This window comes from Cynocephalus volans, chromosome 1 (genome assembly GCF_027409185.1).
Source record: "Cynocephalus volans isolate mCynVol1 chromosome 1, mCynVol1.pri, whole genome shotgun sequence".
NCBI classification, from domain to species: Eukaryota; Metazoa; Chordata; class Mammalia; order Dermoptera; family Cynocephalidae; genus Cynocephalus; species Cynocephalus volans.
The window spans coordinates 229,607,870-229,621,344 of record NC_084460.1 but is presented as its reverse complement, the minus strand read 5'-3'; the positions used below and the strand labels follow the sequence as shown (position 1 = coordinate 229,621,344).

At 40.2% G+C, this 13,475-nt stretch overlaps 1 pseudogene; it reads right to left on the bottom strand.

The window, feature by feature from the left end:
• Nucleotides 1-10,997, bottom strand: part of LOC134369301 (ATP-dependent RNA helicase DDX18-like) — a 106,515-nt pseudogene extending 95,518 nt beyond the window's left edge.
• Between the last annotated feature and the right edge of the window lie 2,478 nt (nucleotides 10,998-13,475).

Sequence of the window (13,475 nt, the reverse complement as noted above, 5' to 3'; positions counted from 1 at the left end):
GGTGCTCCCCTCCCCATGCATTCTTTAGGGACTGAGTGTAAAAGTGTCCTTTTACCCCCTAAGACATCAGTCAGGTGGTGGGTTCTTTAATCTAACATAACAGATCCATTACAACATTCCCACCTCCCTGAGCTTTTCGATTCCTTCCCCATTTCTCTGCCAAGGCCTGATTTATCTGATTACTTTGATAAGGTTCAAGTTTCAAGAACAATCCCAGCAGTGTATTAGGACCAATTTTGTGTGTCCTGCTAAGACATTGAACCCCATGTCACTGGAGAGTGTTCAAATGTCAATAAATTCTCCCCTCTCCAGCCTTATTCTCTAACCTCATATATTAGCCCTCTCAAGATCTACCCTACACTTGTTCCCCTGGTTTTTGCTGGGCATATTAACCATGTCTTGCAGTTCTTTGGCTGTGCTATTTCCTTCCAGAGCTGGGTCCATATATGCCCCACAGTGGTGCTGTGACCTAAACATTTCTATCATTAGATCTCTTATTCTACAGGATAGGAACCAATAGAGGGTTCTGCAAGCTGTTTAGCATGTGCACTTAGAGATCAGAGAAATACTTTCTGTTGAGTCTAGTCTGGAGACAGTGAAGGGAGGTGAGGGCAGAAAATGAAGGGGAAGAGCATATCTTATGAAGCATCTTCATATGAGGTTTTTGCAGAGTCTCTTGGTCAGGGTTTCTCAATGGTGGCACTGTTGACATTTGGGCTGGATATTTCATTGTTAAGGAGGCTATTCTGAGCATCATAGGATGTTAAGAGCATCCTACAATGGCCTGCTGTACCTGTTAGATGTCAGTAGCACCTCCTTCCCTCAGTTGTAATAACCATATCTCCACTGTGTGAACCACTGCTTGGATGTCAGAAGGCTGCTCTCCTCCTGCAGCCAGCCTCCTGCAGATGTCTCGGGTGATGGTAAGATTCCTCAGGGCACAGTGGACGCGAGCTGTCATCAGGCTATTTCTGTGCCCATCTGGTAGCTGCAACAATGGCTGGAACAAAAAAGTGGGCTAAGAAGATGTGAGCCAGTGTGTAATACGTATCTGTCACAGAGGTAAAAAATACGTACTTCATTTCACAGATGGAAACACTGAGGTGCAGGAAGGTTAAACAACTTAAGTCGGTGCTCTGGGCATAAAGATATATAAGACATAATACCTCCCCTCAAGGGATTCTCAGTTCTGCGAACTGTCAAATATTACATAGTAAATAATTGCATGCAAGTGCTGATAATGTCATACAACAGAAAGTGACAAAGCTAAAAATAGAATGAGGTTTCTTTGACTTCTAAATCTATATTCATGTTAGTGTATAGACATGCCTCAGGATTTTTTTATGTTTACTGCATGCTAGAATTTTTGAAAAATGATTTGCATACCTGCTGTCATTTAACATTCATAGGAGTCTAACAAAGTGAACATTCTCACACCCCATTTTTCAGGTAATAAAGTGGCCCTTTTTTATACACCTTCATATGACCTAGACACGTTATGCTTAAAGAGACATTGTTTTGTAGAGGAGGATGACCTCAGGTGGATAAAATCAATGTGGACAAGCACGCAGACACAGGCACAGGCTAATGCAGTGTGTTGCTAGAAACAGAACCCAGTGACTGATGCCATTATCTCTCTCTTCATCCTCCAGCAATGGGACTAATTAAGACATGGGCTGGTAGTGAGTAGCTGAACTCTTTTTAAGACTAGCTTGTGAAACTGTGGAAACTATCTAAAAATATATAACTAATGTGAGAGAAATAATGCTGTTCCAGGGGAATTGATAACCAAGGATAATGGGAAAAGGAAGAAATAGCAAGTTGGAGCTAATTCCCAGGGAAAGCCCCCCGACACCGAAAATGGGGAGCCAGGATAATGGTCTCCTGAGGGGAGTGGCAGAATCACCATCAGTTAGTACATTTAAAAATAGGCAACAGAGCACTGGAAACAGGGCCATTGGGAATAATCTTGCATTAGGCAGGAGAGGAGGTAATTGACTAAGTGACCTAATATTAAGAGCTTTTTTTCTCATGAATTTCTAGAATTCTAAAAAAATAAACCCTTATAGGCTGTATACAGAAATGTAGGTACCCAATGATGGAGATGCCTAAATATAGACCCAAGATGTTCATAAATGCAAAATGAGAGCAGTCGTGCCCCGGATGGAGCATAACACAAGGGTCAGAGGAAGTGGGGGAGATGGACAGGGAAAGTTGAAGCTGTTAGGAGTCAGATTTCTCTGATGCCCTCAGATGGGGCTGTGCCCAAGTACACCTGAGCTGTTAAGAAGGCTGTGTTAATTACCTAGCTCTCTTTTCCTTTCCTCTTTCCTCTGTCAGTCCTACTCTACCATGATATAAGGACCACCACTGGTGGATGCCTACACTGTCCATATCGTCCAAGTCAGTGCTCTCCTTTCCTTAAAACTGGCAAGTGGCATGATCTTCAAGCACTCTTTCCCAATGTGTAGTCCAAAGCTTGACCCTAAGCCACACGGAGTCTTGCTAAAAATGCAAATTTCAGGATCTCACTGCAGACCCATGGAAGCTGGATGTCTGGGGCAGGGCCCATGCACCTACATTTTTAAAGAAGTTCCCTAAATCATATACACACCATTAAATTGGAGAAACTCTGCCTGGGGAAGGTCCTGTGGCTAAACCAAAAGAATCCGCAGGAGAGGGCAGTGTAGCCCAGCCTTCCTCCCTCTTTCCCCATTTCCTGATTTTCCTTTACGCCCACCCAAACGAGATCTCCTTTAACTTCCATACCACACCCGCACTTACAAGAATGTACACACACACACACACACACACACACACACACACACACCCCTATTATTTATATTTTACCCACATGCAGAAGGCTTTAAAATAATTTTCTTGTATGTCTCACATGCTAGTTATTTCTTTGCTTTGTATCTGTGGTGCTCTTTTAACCGTTTGGAGGGCAGGGATTATGACTTAATCATCTTTCTATCCTTCACAATTTTGTGGTTAAGAATGGATATTTTTACTGAGTACAACTAAGTCAGATCTGTACAAAAGTTATGAAAACAGGGCATGCAATGGAAACTTGGGGCATGTCAGCTTCTCCAATGTGAGAAGGCAGAATTTGGAGGCTGAACACTTAGCTTGGTGTCAAGACCTGGCTTTTGCTTCTAGTTTACCAATAACCCCACAGAAACACTTGAGCAAGTCATGCGGCCTCTCAGTTTCCCTCCCTGTAAGCAGCGACGACAATTACTTTCTTATTTCTCTCACAAAGCAGCTGAGAGAGTAAGCCTGATGATATCACTATTTAATGTCATTTTTCACATAGGGAAGCTAAAAATGATATCAACATTATCAACATCATCATCTCACAATCTCCAAATCATTGAAGAGTAGTTCAGTCTGAGTTCCCCAGAGATAATCATTGTCTCTCACACCAGGACACACAAGGAAAGCTAAAACGGGAAAAAACAAAGATTCCAGGAACTACCTCCAGTGAAAATGTATATCAGTAATCAGTCTTCTAATACAGTTCCCCAGATAAGGCTAGATATTGGGACAAGGAAAATAACTGGCATCGTTTAATTTTTGACATGCTGTCTAATGAACAGCTAAACCATTTTCACAGAAGACAAAATTACAGTGCTGCAGCTGGTATGCAGTTACTGTATCTAAAGTTAATTGGATTTTCCATTATGATGAGGCTTGATTTTCAGAACTTAATCTCTTAGTCTCTTCCAATCGCTCTGAGCTGATGGTGAGACAGGAGATACATAGGGCATGTGGAGTGAATCATGGGTTGGGAGGAACCTCATTAGGTCAAAGAATCCTCAGGTATATTAAAGGCATTACAATGTGCAAACAAGAACAAAGATGTGTGTAGAATACATATCTTCTCAACATGGAAATTTTCAGGGGGAAAACCTACTTGTTGTCAGTAGTCTCTCTCTCTCTCTCTCTCTTTCTCTCTCTCTGTAAAAAGTTCCAGCAGCCTGCAATCAGCCAGGAGACAAAGGGGCTCTCCCAGTTGTGAAATGGTAACACACACTGCCACCTTGAGAACAGCAGTGAACAAGGGCATAGCCGTGTATATGCAGGGCTGTATATATGAGCCTCAGTGGCCCAGATAGGGAGTCCCTCGGAAGGGTGAGCAGAGAGACCCATGCACTCAGCTGATGAACAGTCAGGAAGGCCATTTGGCCTAGGCTTCCATACAAGAAGGACCTTCAGTTTAGAGTGTTGACATTTGGAAAAAGGCTATGAAGTCATTGCAACTATTCAGGTGTACTAAGGGCATTCATTCTTTAAGTGTAAACATTTAAAATATACCATAATTTTGTTAACCCTATTGTAGTATTTCCTCATTTTTTAAGTTACCAAGAGTCTAAAAATAAAGTGACTATGGGCCTCTCCAGACTTATAGAGGCCCTGACCAGGCATGGAGGCTGCTGGAGGGACTGACGTCAGTGAGCAGTGCCTCTATACACGCTTCTTGAAGATGCCAGAGGAGCTGAGAGAGACAGACTAGGGGGGCAGCTGGTGGGACCTGTTAACTCAGGCAGATGCCAAACTCTTTTAAAACCATTTCCCCAAATATCTGCCTTTAATGTCCCCGAACAAAAAATATACCCTCTATCTATGTTAACTTTCACGTGAAACTGACTCAAATATTTTTTCTGATGATGTACTGAAGAAAGAGTACAAAAACATTTCCTGGTACTTGGAGAACTTAAAACAATTAAACAGCATATCAAGGAAACTGTAAACAAGTTGAAAGCAGGCTCCAGAAACTGCAAATTGCAGTTCAATCACAGTCCCCCTTTCATTACAAAGCTTATTGCAACAAGTCTTATATTTAGGTAGCACTTTACAGTTTAGAACACATACTCCTTTATATACCTCACGTTCTCCTGATAGAACATTACATAATGCCTACAGTGATACATCTGGGCTTTGTTTTAAGGGGAAAAATTGTATTAGTAATTCTTTGGAGGTTGATAATTTCATACAACAGATGAAAATCCAAAGGTAGAGACTAGAACTCCAAATCCTGTGGATTCTAGGAAAAAACAGATTGACTTTCAAGATATCGAGGTGTACTTTGGCACTATGTTTGTATGAGCATGTGTAATTCCAGCGAGTTCACCCAACAATATGCCAAGGGCTACCTGCATTGTCACTGACACCTAGAAGTCAAACTCAAAGCAAGGAAGGCAGGTGAGACTCCATTCATCCCATTCATCTCCTGGATGGGTAGATGAATGATGTGCCACACTACCTGTCCTCTCGTCCCCACTTCAGGGCCCACTGCCCACCACAGCTGCAAACCCCTATTCTCAATTTTTAGGGACACCAAATATTTTAAACTTCTCTGCACAGACAATGTAATACTAGAAAAATGTCTATTGTTCCCCTACAACCTAGTAAATTAAAATATATTCCTTGTCCCTCTACCCATTGCATTTTTGGAAAGTTTCTCACTTCAGGTTTCAAAAGTAACAAGGAAATTTCAAATAGTCTTCAAATGTCTCCACAATAAGTTCTTGCAGCATCAGCATCTAAGAGCTGCCTTCTTGGCCTCTGTTCTTTTAGAGGCACACCCAGCAACGAGGGTGTAATGATTGCATTTTAGCACCCTATTCCTTTGTTCTCTAACAGGAAATTAAATTAAAGATATTAAATCTTCTCTATGTGCTCAGAATTCTGAGGAGTAACTTCAAGATGACAGTGTGTATGATCCTGCTTTTCTTTCATAGGTATCCAGATGTTGAACTTGGGCTGTATAAGTCCCTCCTGCGCACACCTGCTCTTTGAGTTTCCTCATTCCTCTCTTCATCTGTGACCCCTGCTGCTGTCTCACCCACTCACATACCCTCTCTGGTCCTGGATTGCCTTTCTCAGTCCTATTTCTGCTTCCAGATCATCAGGCTTTCTCTCAAATCTCACTAAAATAGCACTTGATAATCACATCCAGAAAGCTTTTCAACTAATCATAAGAGAGAAGGTCATTTTACAAACCACACCCTTTTAAAAACACACACCTACCATTGTTGTTTTGGTGCAATGGAAATATTTGTGCCAGGGCCTAATTTTTTTTTTTTTTTTTTTTTTTTTTTTTGCTAATTAAACTTTCTTTCAATTACCACTGCTTTCCCCCACTTCCTTGGATTGACTCTCCACCTAAAACTTAATCCCCACTGTAACTGTTGAGAACGGGAAATCCTATTACAGTAATTGAAAGGTGGTGCCTTGAAGAGGTGATTAAGTTGATGGTTTATTGGTGGTTTGGAAGGCTTTGAAAGGAGAGTACACGAGAAGCTCTCTCTCTGCTCTGCCATTTCTACCGTGTGAGACCCCTGGGTCACTGTGGCCACCACCAAGACCCCTGCCAGATATGTTCCCTGGACTTTGGACTTCCCAGCCTCTGAAACTGTAAGCAATAAATTTTGTTTTCTTATAAAATTCTCAGTTCCATGTATTTTTTAAAATAAGCAACAGAAACAGACTAATACACCCATGTCAAATTGGTCTACATTATTAACATTTTTTTACAGTTTCCCAATGGATTCTTATCCTTCCTGGTTAAATTCAACTTCTTATTCAGACCTCTAAATGATCACCATATCATGATAGGCAATGCATGATGATTCATTATCAGTATGTCTCAACTATAATTACTTACTAGCAACCTCCTACCTTGGAAATGCCTCATCTAGCAGTCTTGTCCATGCCTAATCCAATCTTATTTAAAAGTAAGTGACCAAAAGCAAGGTCTAAAACCAAAATCATCTCCAGAGTTTCCCGCTTAAGACAGCCCCACTGGGAAGAACAAGTATGAAAGAGAATAGTAAAGTGGCTTTCTAGCAGGAACACAAATGAATGATCAGAATATAGGTGCTAGAGTGATATGCTTTAATAAATACCTGGGGTACAACCCTGATTGATGTGGCATGGATATTTCATTACCTAAACCAGCCAATATTTATTGAGCACCTAGGAATAAAGATAAAAATGGTATAGTTCTGGCTCCCAAGGATATCACATTTTAGTAGGAAAAAACGGACATTGGAAATAATTATCTAGAACCTTCTAAGGCATTTCAGAAAACTATTGTTCTATTTTTCATGGGAAGAAACCAACTACATCTTAGGAAGAGTAAAGAACTGTGGCAGTGGGTTGGCCAGGATCCACACAGAAAAAAGGGATAGGAAGGGGACATGGTTTTCAAGGTGCTTAAGAAAGAGGAATTAGTTACAGACTCCCTCTTAGCCACAGAAGCTCCTCTCATGTTTCCAAAAATATTTATTTATTTATTTATTTATTTATTTATTTATTTTAGTGGCTGGCTGGGGAACTGACTCTTGACCTTTGTATTACAAGGCTCTGCTCTAACCAACTGAACTAACCGGCCAGCCCCCAAAAATATTTTTAAAATTTATTTATTTAAAATTTTAATTAACACATTATAATTATGCATACATACGGGGTACAATGTGATGCTTTGAAACATATATGCATTGTATAATAATCAGGTTAGGGTAGTTAATGTATCAATCACCTCATCCATTTATCATTTTTAGTGGCAAAAACATTCAAAAGCCTCTCCTCTAACTATTATGTAATATGTAAAACAACCTTTTATTATTTTATTACTGAAAGTTAGTTAATAATATATTAACTTAACCTCAATAATATTTTTAAAACATAAAGTTGCATTTTATTCAGACAGCTGGAACACAATAATTTATTTTTGACTAGCTGAAAAGTTTTTTTCCCCAGAAAAATTAATACAAAAGGAACATAACAGTTCCTAATTACTAAGGTAATGAAAAAATAGTAGTAAGTTCTAGGTGTGGTGGTGGTCCTGGTAATGGTGCTGGTGTGTGTATGTGTGTGAGTTTGTGTGTGTTAGATAAATCAGTATTTCACTTATTCTGAACATGTTTCCATCTTGTTCCTACATCACATGTCAAATGAACTCAGACTTTTGGTCTGACAAGCCCTGGCAAGATAACTGAACATAAACAAAGAACTCCATAACAGGTGCAACAAGAAAAGCATCATTTTTTTTTCTCAGCACACCTTGATACTCCCTAGAGCAATTCATAGTCCCCATGTGAGGTTCTCTGTTTTCCTAGGAGATTTCTCTACACTGTTGTCCTATTTATCAGAAAACAATATATTAGTGTGGGTTGTAGAATTAGGAGTTTAAGTATATCAACAGGAAAGCATCGCACTTAATGTACTAAATTACTTTATAAATTTAGAATGGGATTTCTCTGACTTTCTTTTTCAGTTCAGCCCCTAGAGCACAGTTAGCATTCACTTAGTATTTATGAGTGATAATCCTTAGCAGTGTGTGGCAAAGCTTTGAATATGGTATTATGCAAACAAGAGACACACTTCATGCATACATCATATACACTGTTTTCCTGCTGAAGTCATGTCTTGACAGGGTATATATTTGGAGAAAATCTGCAGCATTCACTATCTTCCACATGCGTCACCATTCATTCATTGACTTCTTTACTCATTCAGATATTCATCCAGCTCACTCTATGTACCAGATACTCTGCCCACCCAGGAACAACTTTCCCCTTCTTCCAGATGGCACAGCCCAAATCTAGTACTAACATCCACTCTTGCTCCACATGGCTCAGGTAAAACCCAATTGTTTTAAACCAATCTTGATCTCAATCTCCTTGCAAGGAATTGATCTTATGCTGGGTATAGATCCCAGCACTGGCCAATGAAAATTGAGAGGAAGTCTGTTGGGGGGAGGGGGGCTTCTGGAAAAGGCTTCTTTGCTCTGAAAAAGTTGTACAAGGAAGAAACTGTCTGTGATGGTTAGTTTTATGTGTCAATTTGGCTATAGTACCCAGTTATTCAGTTAAACATGAAGGTATTTTATGGATGTGTTACCACCTACAATCAGTTGACTTTAAGTAAAGGAGACCATCTTTGATAAACTGTTTCCCTGAGGAAGAAGAAATTCTGCCTCAAGACTGCAGCATCAGCACCTGGCCAAGAGTTTCCAGCCTGCTAACTTACTGTATGGATTTTGGACTTTCTAGTTCTCACAATTGCATAAGCAAATTACCTGAAATTATACATACACACACACACACACACACACACATGTGTCTATATATATAACAGAACCAGAAGATATATATATATCTTCAAAAAGATACTTATCTACCTATATCTATATATAGATATATATCTATCTTCAGAAAGAGATTATGTAGATAGATAGATAGATAGATAGATAGATAGATAGATAGATAGATAGATAGATAGATAGATATCTTTCTGGTTCTGTTTCTCAGAGAACCCTAACTGATACACTGTCCTTTTTCAGTCTCTGGAAATTCAGATGAAAGAGTATAAAGATGGAAAGAACCTAGATCTTTGATAATGTGATTGAGCTGCTGAGTTAATTGACTCTATGGGCTCCCTTATTTGAGAATCCTTGTAATGAGACAGAATAAATCCTTCCATTCTATAAGCCGTTTTGACTTGGGTCTTCTGTTACTTGAAGCAGAAAGCAGCCGCATTAACATAGAAACCATCAGAAAACAATTAGTACCATATATCTAATCACAATTAGCCAACCAAAGAGTGTTTAAGATAACAACATAATGGTATTTGGGTTATTTTCTTTCAGATAAAGAACTCACTTTCACTGACCAGAGGTCAGATTAAATGAGTGCATTTTAGAGTCCAGAAATTAATTATTATCTCTTTACAGTGCTGATATAAAAGTAGGAAAAGAGGTTAAGTAAAGAAAACTTTTCCCATGGTGATAGGCTGTTTCATTCTATGGAAGGAAATCTTGAAAACACTATTCACATGCAGAAAATAATAAAACTGCTCAATGTTTTTAGAAATTATTGAATAACTGTCTTGTTCTTTATTTTACACTTTTGAGGCCTTGCCAAGAAAGAATCATCTGCACGATTCCTAATTTTAACGACTTATAACTATTTTAGTTCTATTCCACACGCAGGGTTACAGTTACAGTAAAATTACAAACAGCTGTGATTCCTGCCCCCAAGAATACGTGTGTGTGCAAAATGCCTAATGTCTTCTGCAGGGAACAGGTGTCTCACGGGCAGTGTATGCTGGGATGAAATAAATTCACTCTCAGGCTGAAGCTAGGTAATCTAGCTACTAAGATTTGGTTTTGCGAGTGACACACATGTGAAAAGGTATGTTTGACAGAAACATGAAAGTATACTTAAAAGAGAAGCCTGCATTTCACTGTTGCATCATCTTTACAAGTTAACCATTTCTAAAAATATTCAGTTACTTTGAATAACAACTACACAGAAGTGCAAAACAGTGGGTGGGAGCCTGAGAGGAGTGACAGACTACATTTTGTGGAGTTCTCTTTCCCAATTTCTTTCAGTTTCAAAAACTCTTTTGAACTTTTATCAGGTATTGTTTTAAATGAAAGTTTAATTTCTCTATTTTAAAAGAACGTTTGTTTTTGTTTTGGGGTTTTTTTTTTTTAGATGTGCTTACTAGACTTTACAACATACATTTAAACTGCACTCATTTTTCCTTTCTATTTAGCAAAAAAATGGTGCCATTGATGTTTATTGAGCACTTACCATGTGCAGTACTCAGATTGTTGGTACTGGGGATACAAAGACGGAGGAAACACAGTAGTTTTTAGTTGTAGGGAAAGTAAAGGAAAAAGGTCAGGGCCCCTCAAATGTTCAGAGTCTTGCCGAGCATCTGATGTAAATATGCATGTGCACCCAGGTGTTCCTTGGCTATTGTCTAATGTAATTGGACGTGTGCAGCCAGGTGTCCTGGGTTATGGACATAAGTATAAAGGATGAGGGACTTTGATCCACAGGGCCCCCCCACCCCCGGCATGCTCCCGGGGGGCCATATGCTGGCGGCTGCTGGAGGCTGTTACTGCAAGCTGTTGCTGCCAGGGCCTCCGGAACCAGGAGGTTGTCGCCGCTGCTGCTGCTGAGGACTGAGCTCATGTCGTCTGCTAATGGCTGCCGGGATCTTTCCCAATTATGTAGCTTGTGGACCTGCGTGTGAGGGGTCTGGTGACCCAGCCTGACCTGTGAGGGGTCTGGTGACTCAGTCTGTACAATGGGTTTGAAGGGTTTGAGCCCTAGCCCTGACAATACAAATGGAAACTTAGTATAACTAAAATAATAAAACGTTTTGGCTTCAGTTATGAATTGCCTCAACCCAACAATTGGCATAGTCATGTAACTTTACACTAGTGCAATAGGATACCATAAAAAATTAAGAACTCTTTCTTATGGAATGACATTTTGTATAATTTGGTTGAACAAATACATAAGGAAATGTAACATTGTAGCCAAAGTCTCTTTTTTGGGTGCTACCATCCAGAAGCAAAAGAAGGTCCTAGAGCTCTTTTTGGACTCTGCCAGATGATGAGCCCTAGCAAAAGTGCAACCTCTGTGGCTCACATGGTCAGTCTCTAGGATATGTAAGTCACTTGCGGAGAGGATTAAACGCCTTCTTTCCTGAAGGGTTAGTCTGAACTTCTTCTTAAGATTCTCCCCCACCCCCATGATAAGGAAAAAGAAGTTGATTAAGCTGAGCATCTTATATGAAACCAAATTCTTTGAAATAACTTATTAACCTATCTAGAAGTTAAATGTCTACTCTGTGTTCTCAAAATGTGGTCCACCGACCATGTGTGTGTGAAAATCTGTGGGTGCCATTGCCGGTCTCTATCTCTCCAGGTCTACAGAATCAGAATTTCCGGGGTAATTAGCCTAGGACTTGCATGTCTGACAAGCTCTCCCAGGTGGTTCTTATGTTCACTGAAGTTGATTAACAGATAACCACTGATATTGGGCCAGATGCCTTCTCCAGCCACCTTGCTGACCCCAGAGGCTGACCTAGATGGAGGACATCGGTAGGGTTTCTCCTCCTCTGGCTTCTGGCACCTGATTGGCCAGCGGACTTTCTGGTAGCTGATTGGAGGAAAGGAGGAGAGTAAGTGAGGTATTTATTTCCTGGGCCTCCTCTTTGCCATGTTGCTTGCAGACAGTCTTCTACAACCCACACGACTTTCTCTTTCCCAGTTCCTGCACAACTCACGCCTCTCATCCCTTTGGGCCCAGATATGATAACAGCTCCTCTGATGTTACTTACCCTGGAGGACTGCACTATTCCGCTAACCCTGCCTGCACTTTGTAAACAGGCCTTTGTGAATAAACTCTCCTCCAATCTTATGAGTGTGACATTTGCTTTCTATAGAAATCTTGACTGGAAATGATAGTTAATAATATTTCAGACCTATATAATATTTTACATTTTGCAAATTGTTTTTGCTTTTCATTTTTACAACATAACATGATGTAAGTAAAGTATCTTTTTTGAAATCATCTTTTTATAAATAAGAAAACTGAAGCTAATAGAAATTAAATACTTGTTACCGTTCATTCAGCTGGTCAGTGGGAGAACCAGAGAGGAAGTCTGCTTTAATGACTCAATTTAGAGCTCTTTTCACTTCATCAAGCTGCCAGTCCCCATCATTCCCACCACAGGTCCTATAATCTTATATCATTACCTGATATGAGTGCAGCTGAAATTACATTTTTTGGGTAACAATGAACACTGAAAGAAAGAATTCAATGTAATGCACGTATTTATCTCAATTGAGGCTACCACTCACGCACCCAAAGTGGGAGAGGAATGCTCTCAGCAGCGAGGTTTCCACAGTGATGCACATGACCAAATGCATCACTGAGGAGCTTTCCATCCAACAGTGACTTAACCACTCATTCCGTGGGCTCCCTCTGCATTCTGAGGCAGCATCTACCGTGGCATCTGTCACACTTTGTCCATGTCTCTAGCTCTTTCTTCAGATTGGCATCTCCCTCATGACAGGGTCTATTCTTTTCCTTTGCTGCTATATCTCCAATTCCAGGCTAATCAGGGCACCCAGAGAATGCTTGTCTTAGTCTGCTTTCTGTTGCTTATAACAGAATACCTGAAACTGGGTTGTTTATAAAGAAAAGAGGTTTATTTCTTACAGTTCTAGAGGCTGAGAAGTCCACGGTCGAGGGGCTACATCTAGTGAGGGCCTTCTTACTGGTGGAGACTCTGCAGAGTCCCAAGGAAGCACGGGACATCTCATGGTGAGGAGGCAAGAGTGTGCTAGCCCAGATCTTTCTTCCTCTTCTTCAAATCACCAGTCCAGTCCCATGATAATCTATTAATCCATTAACCCATTAACTCACTAATCCATTCATGAGGGCTCTGCAATCATCTCTTAAAGGCCTCATTGGTAATTGTTTCAACTTGAGATTTGGAGGAGACAGACATTCAGACAATAGTAGCACTCAGTGAGTGTTTGTTGACTGAGTAAAGAAGCATCTATATGTCTAGTGCATCCATATACCAACATCCTATAAAATCTTAGAATCACTTCCTGCTTCCCAGTCTTTCTTATCGTTGAATCCGGCCAGTTG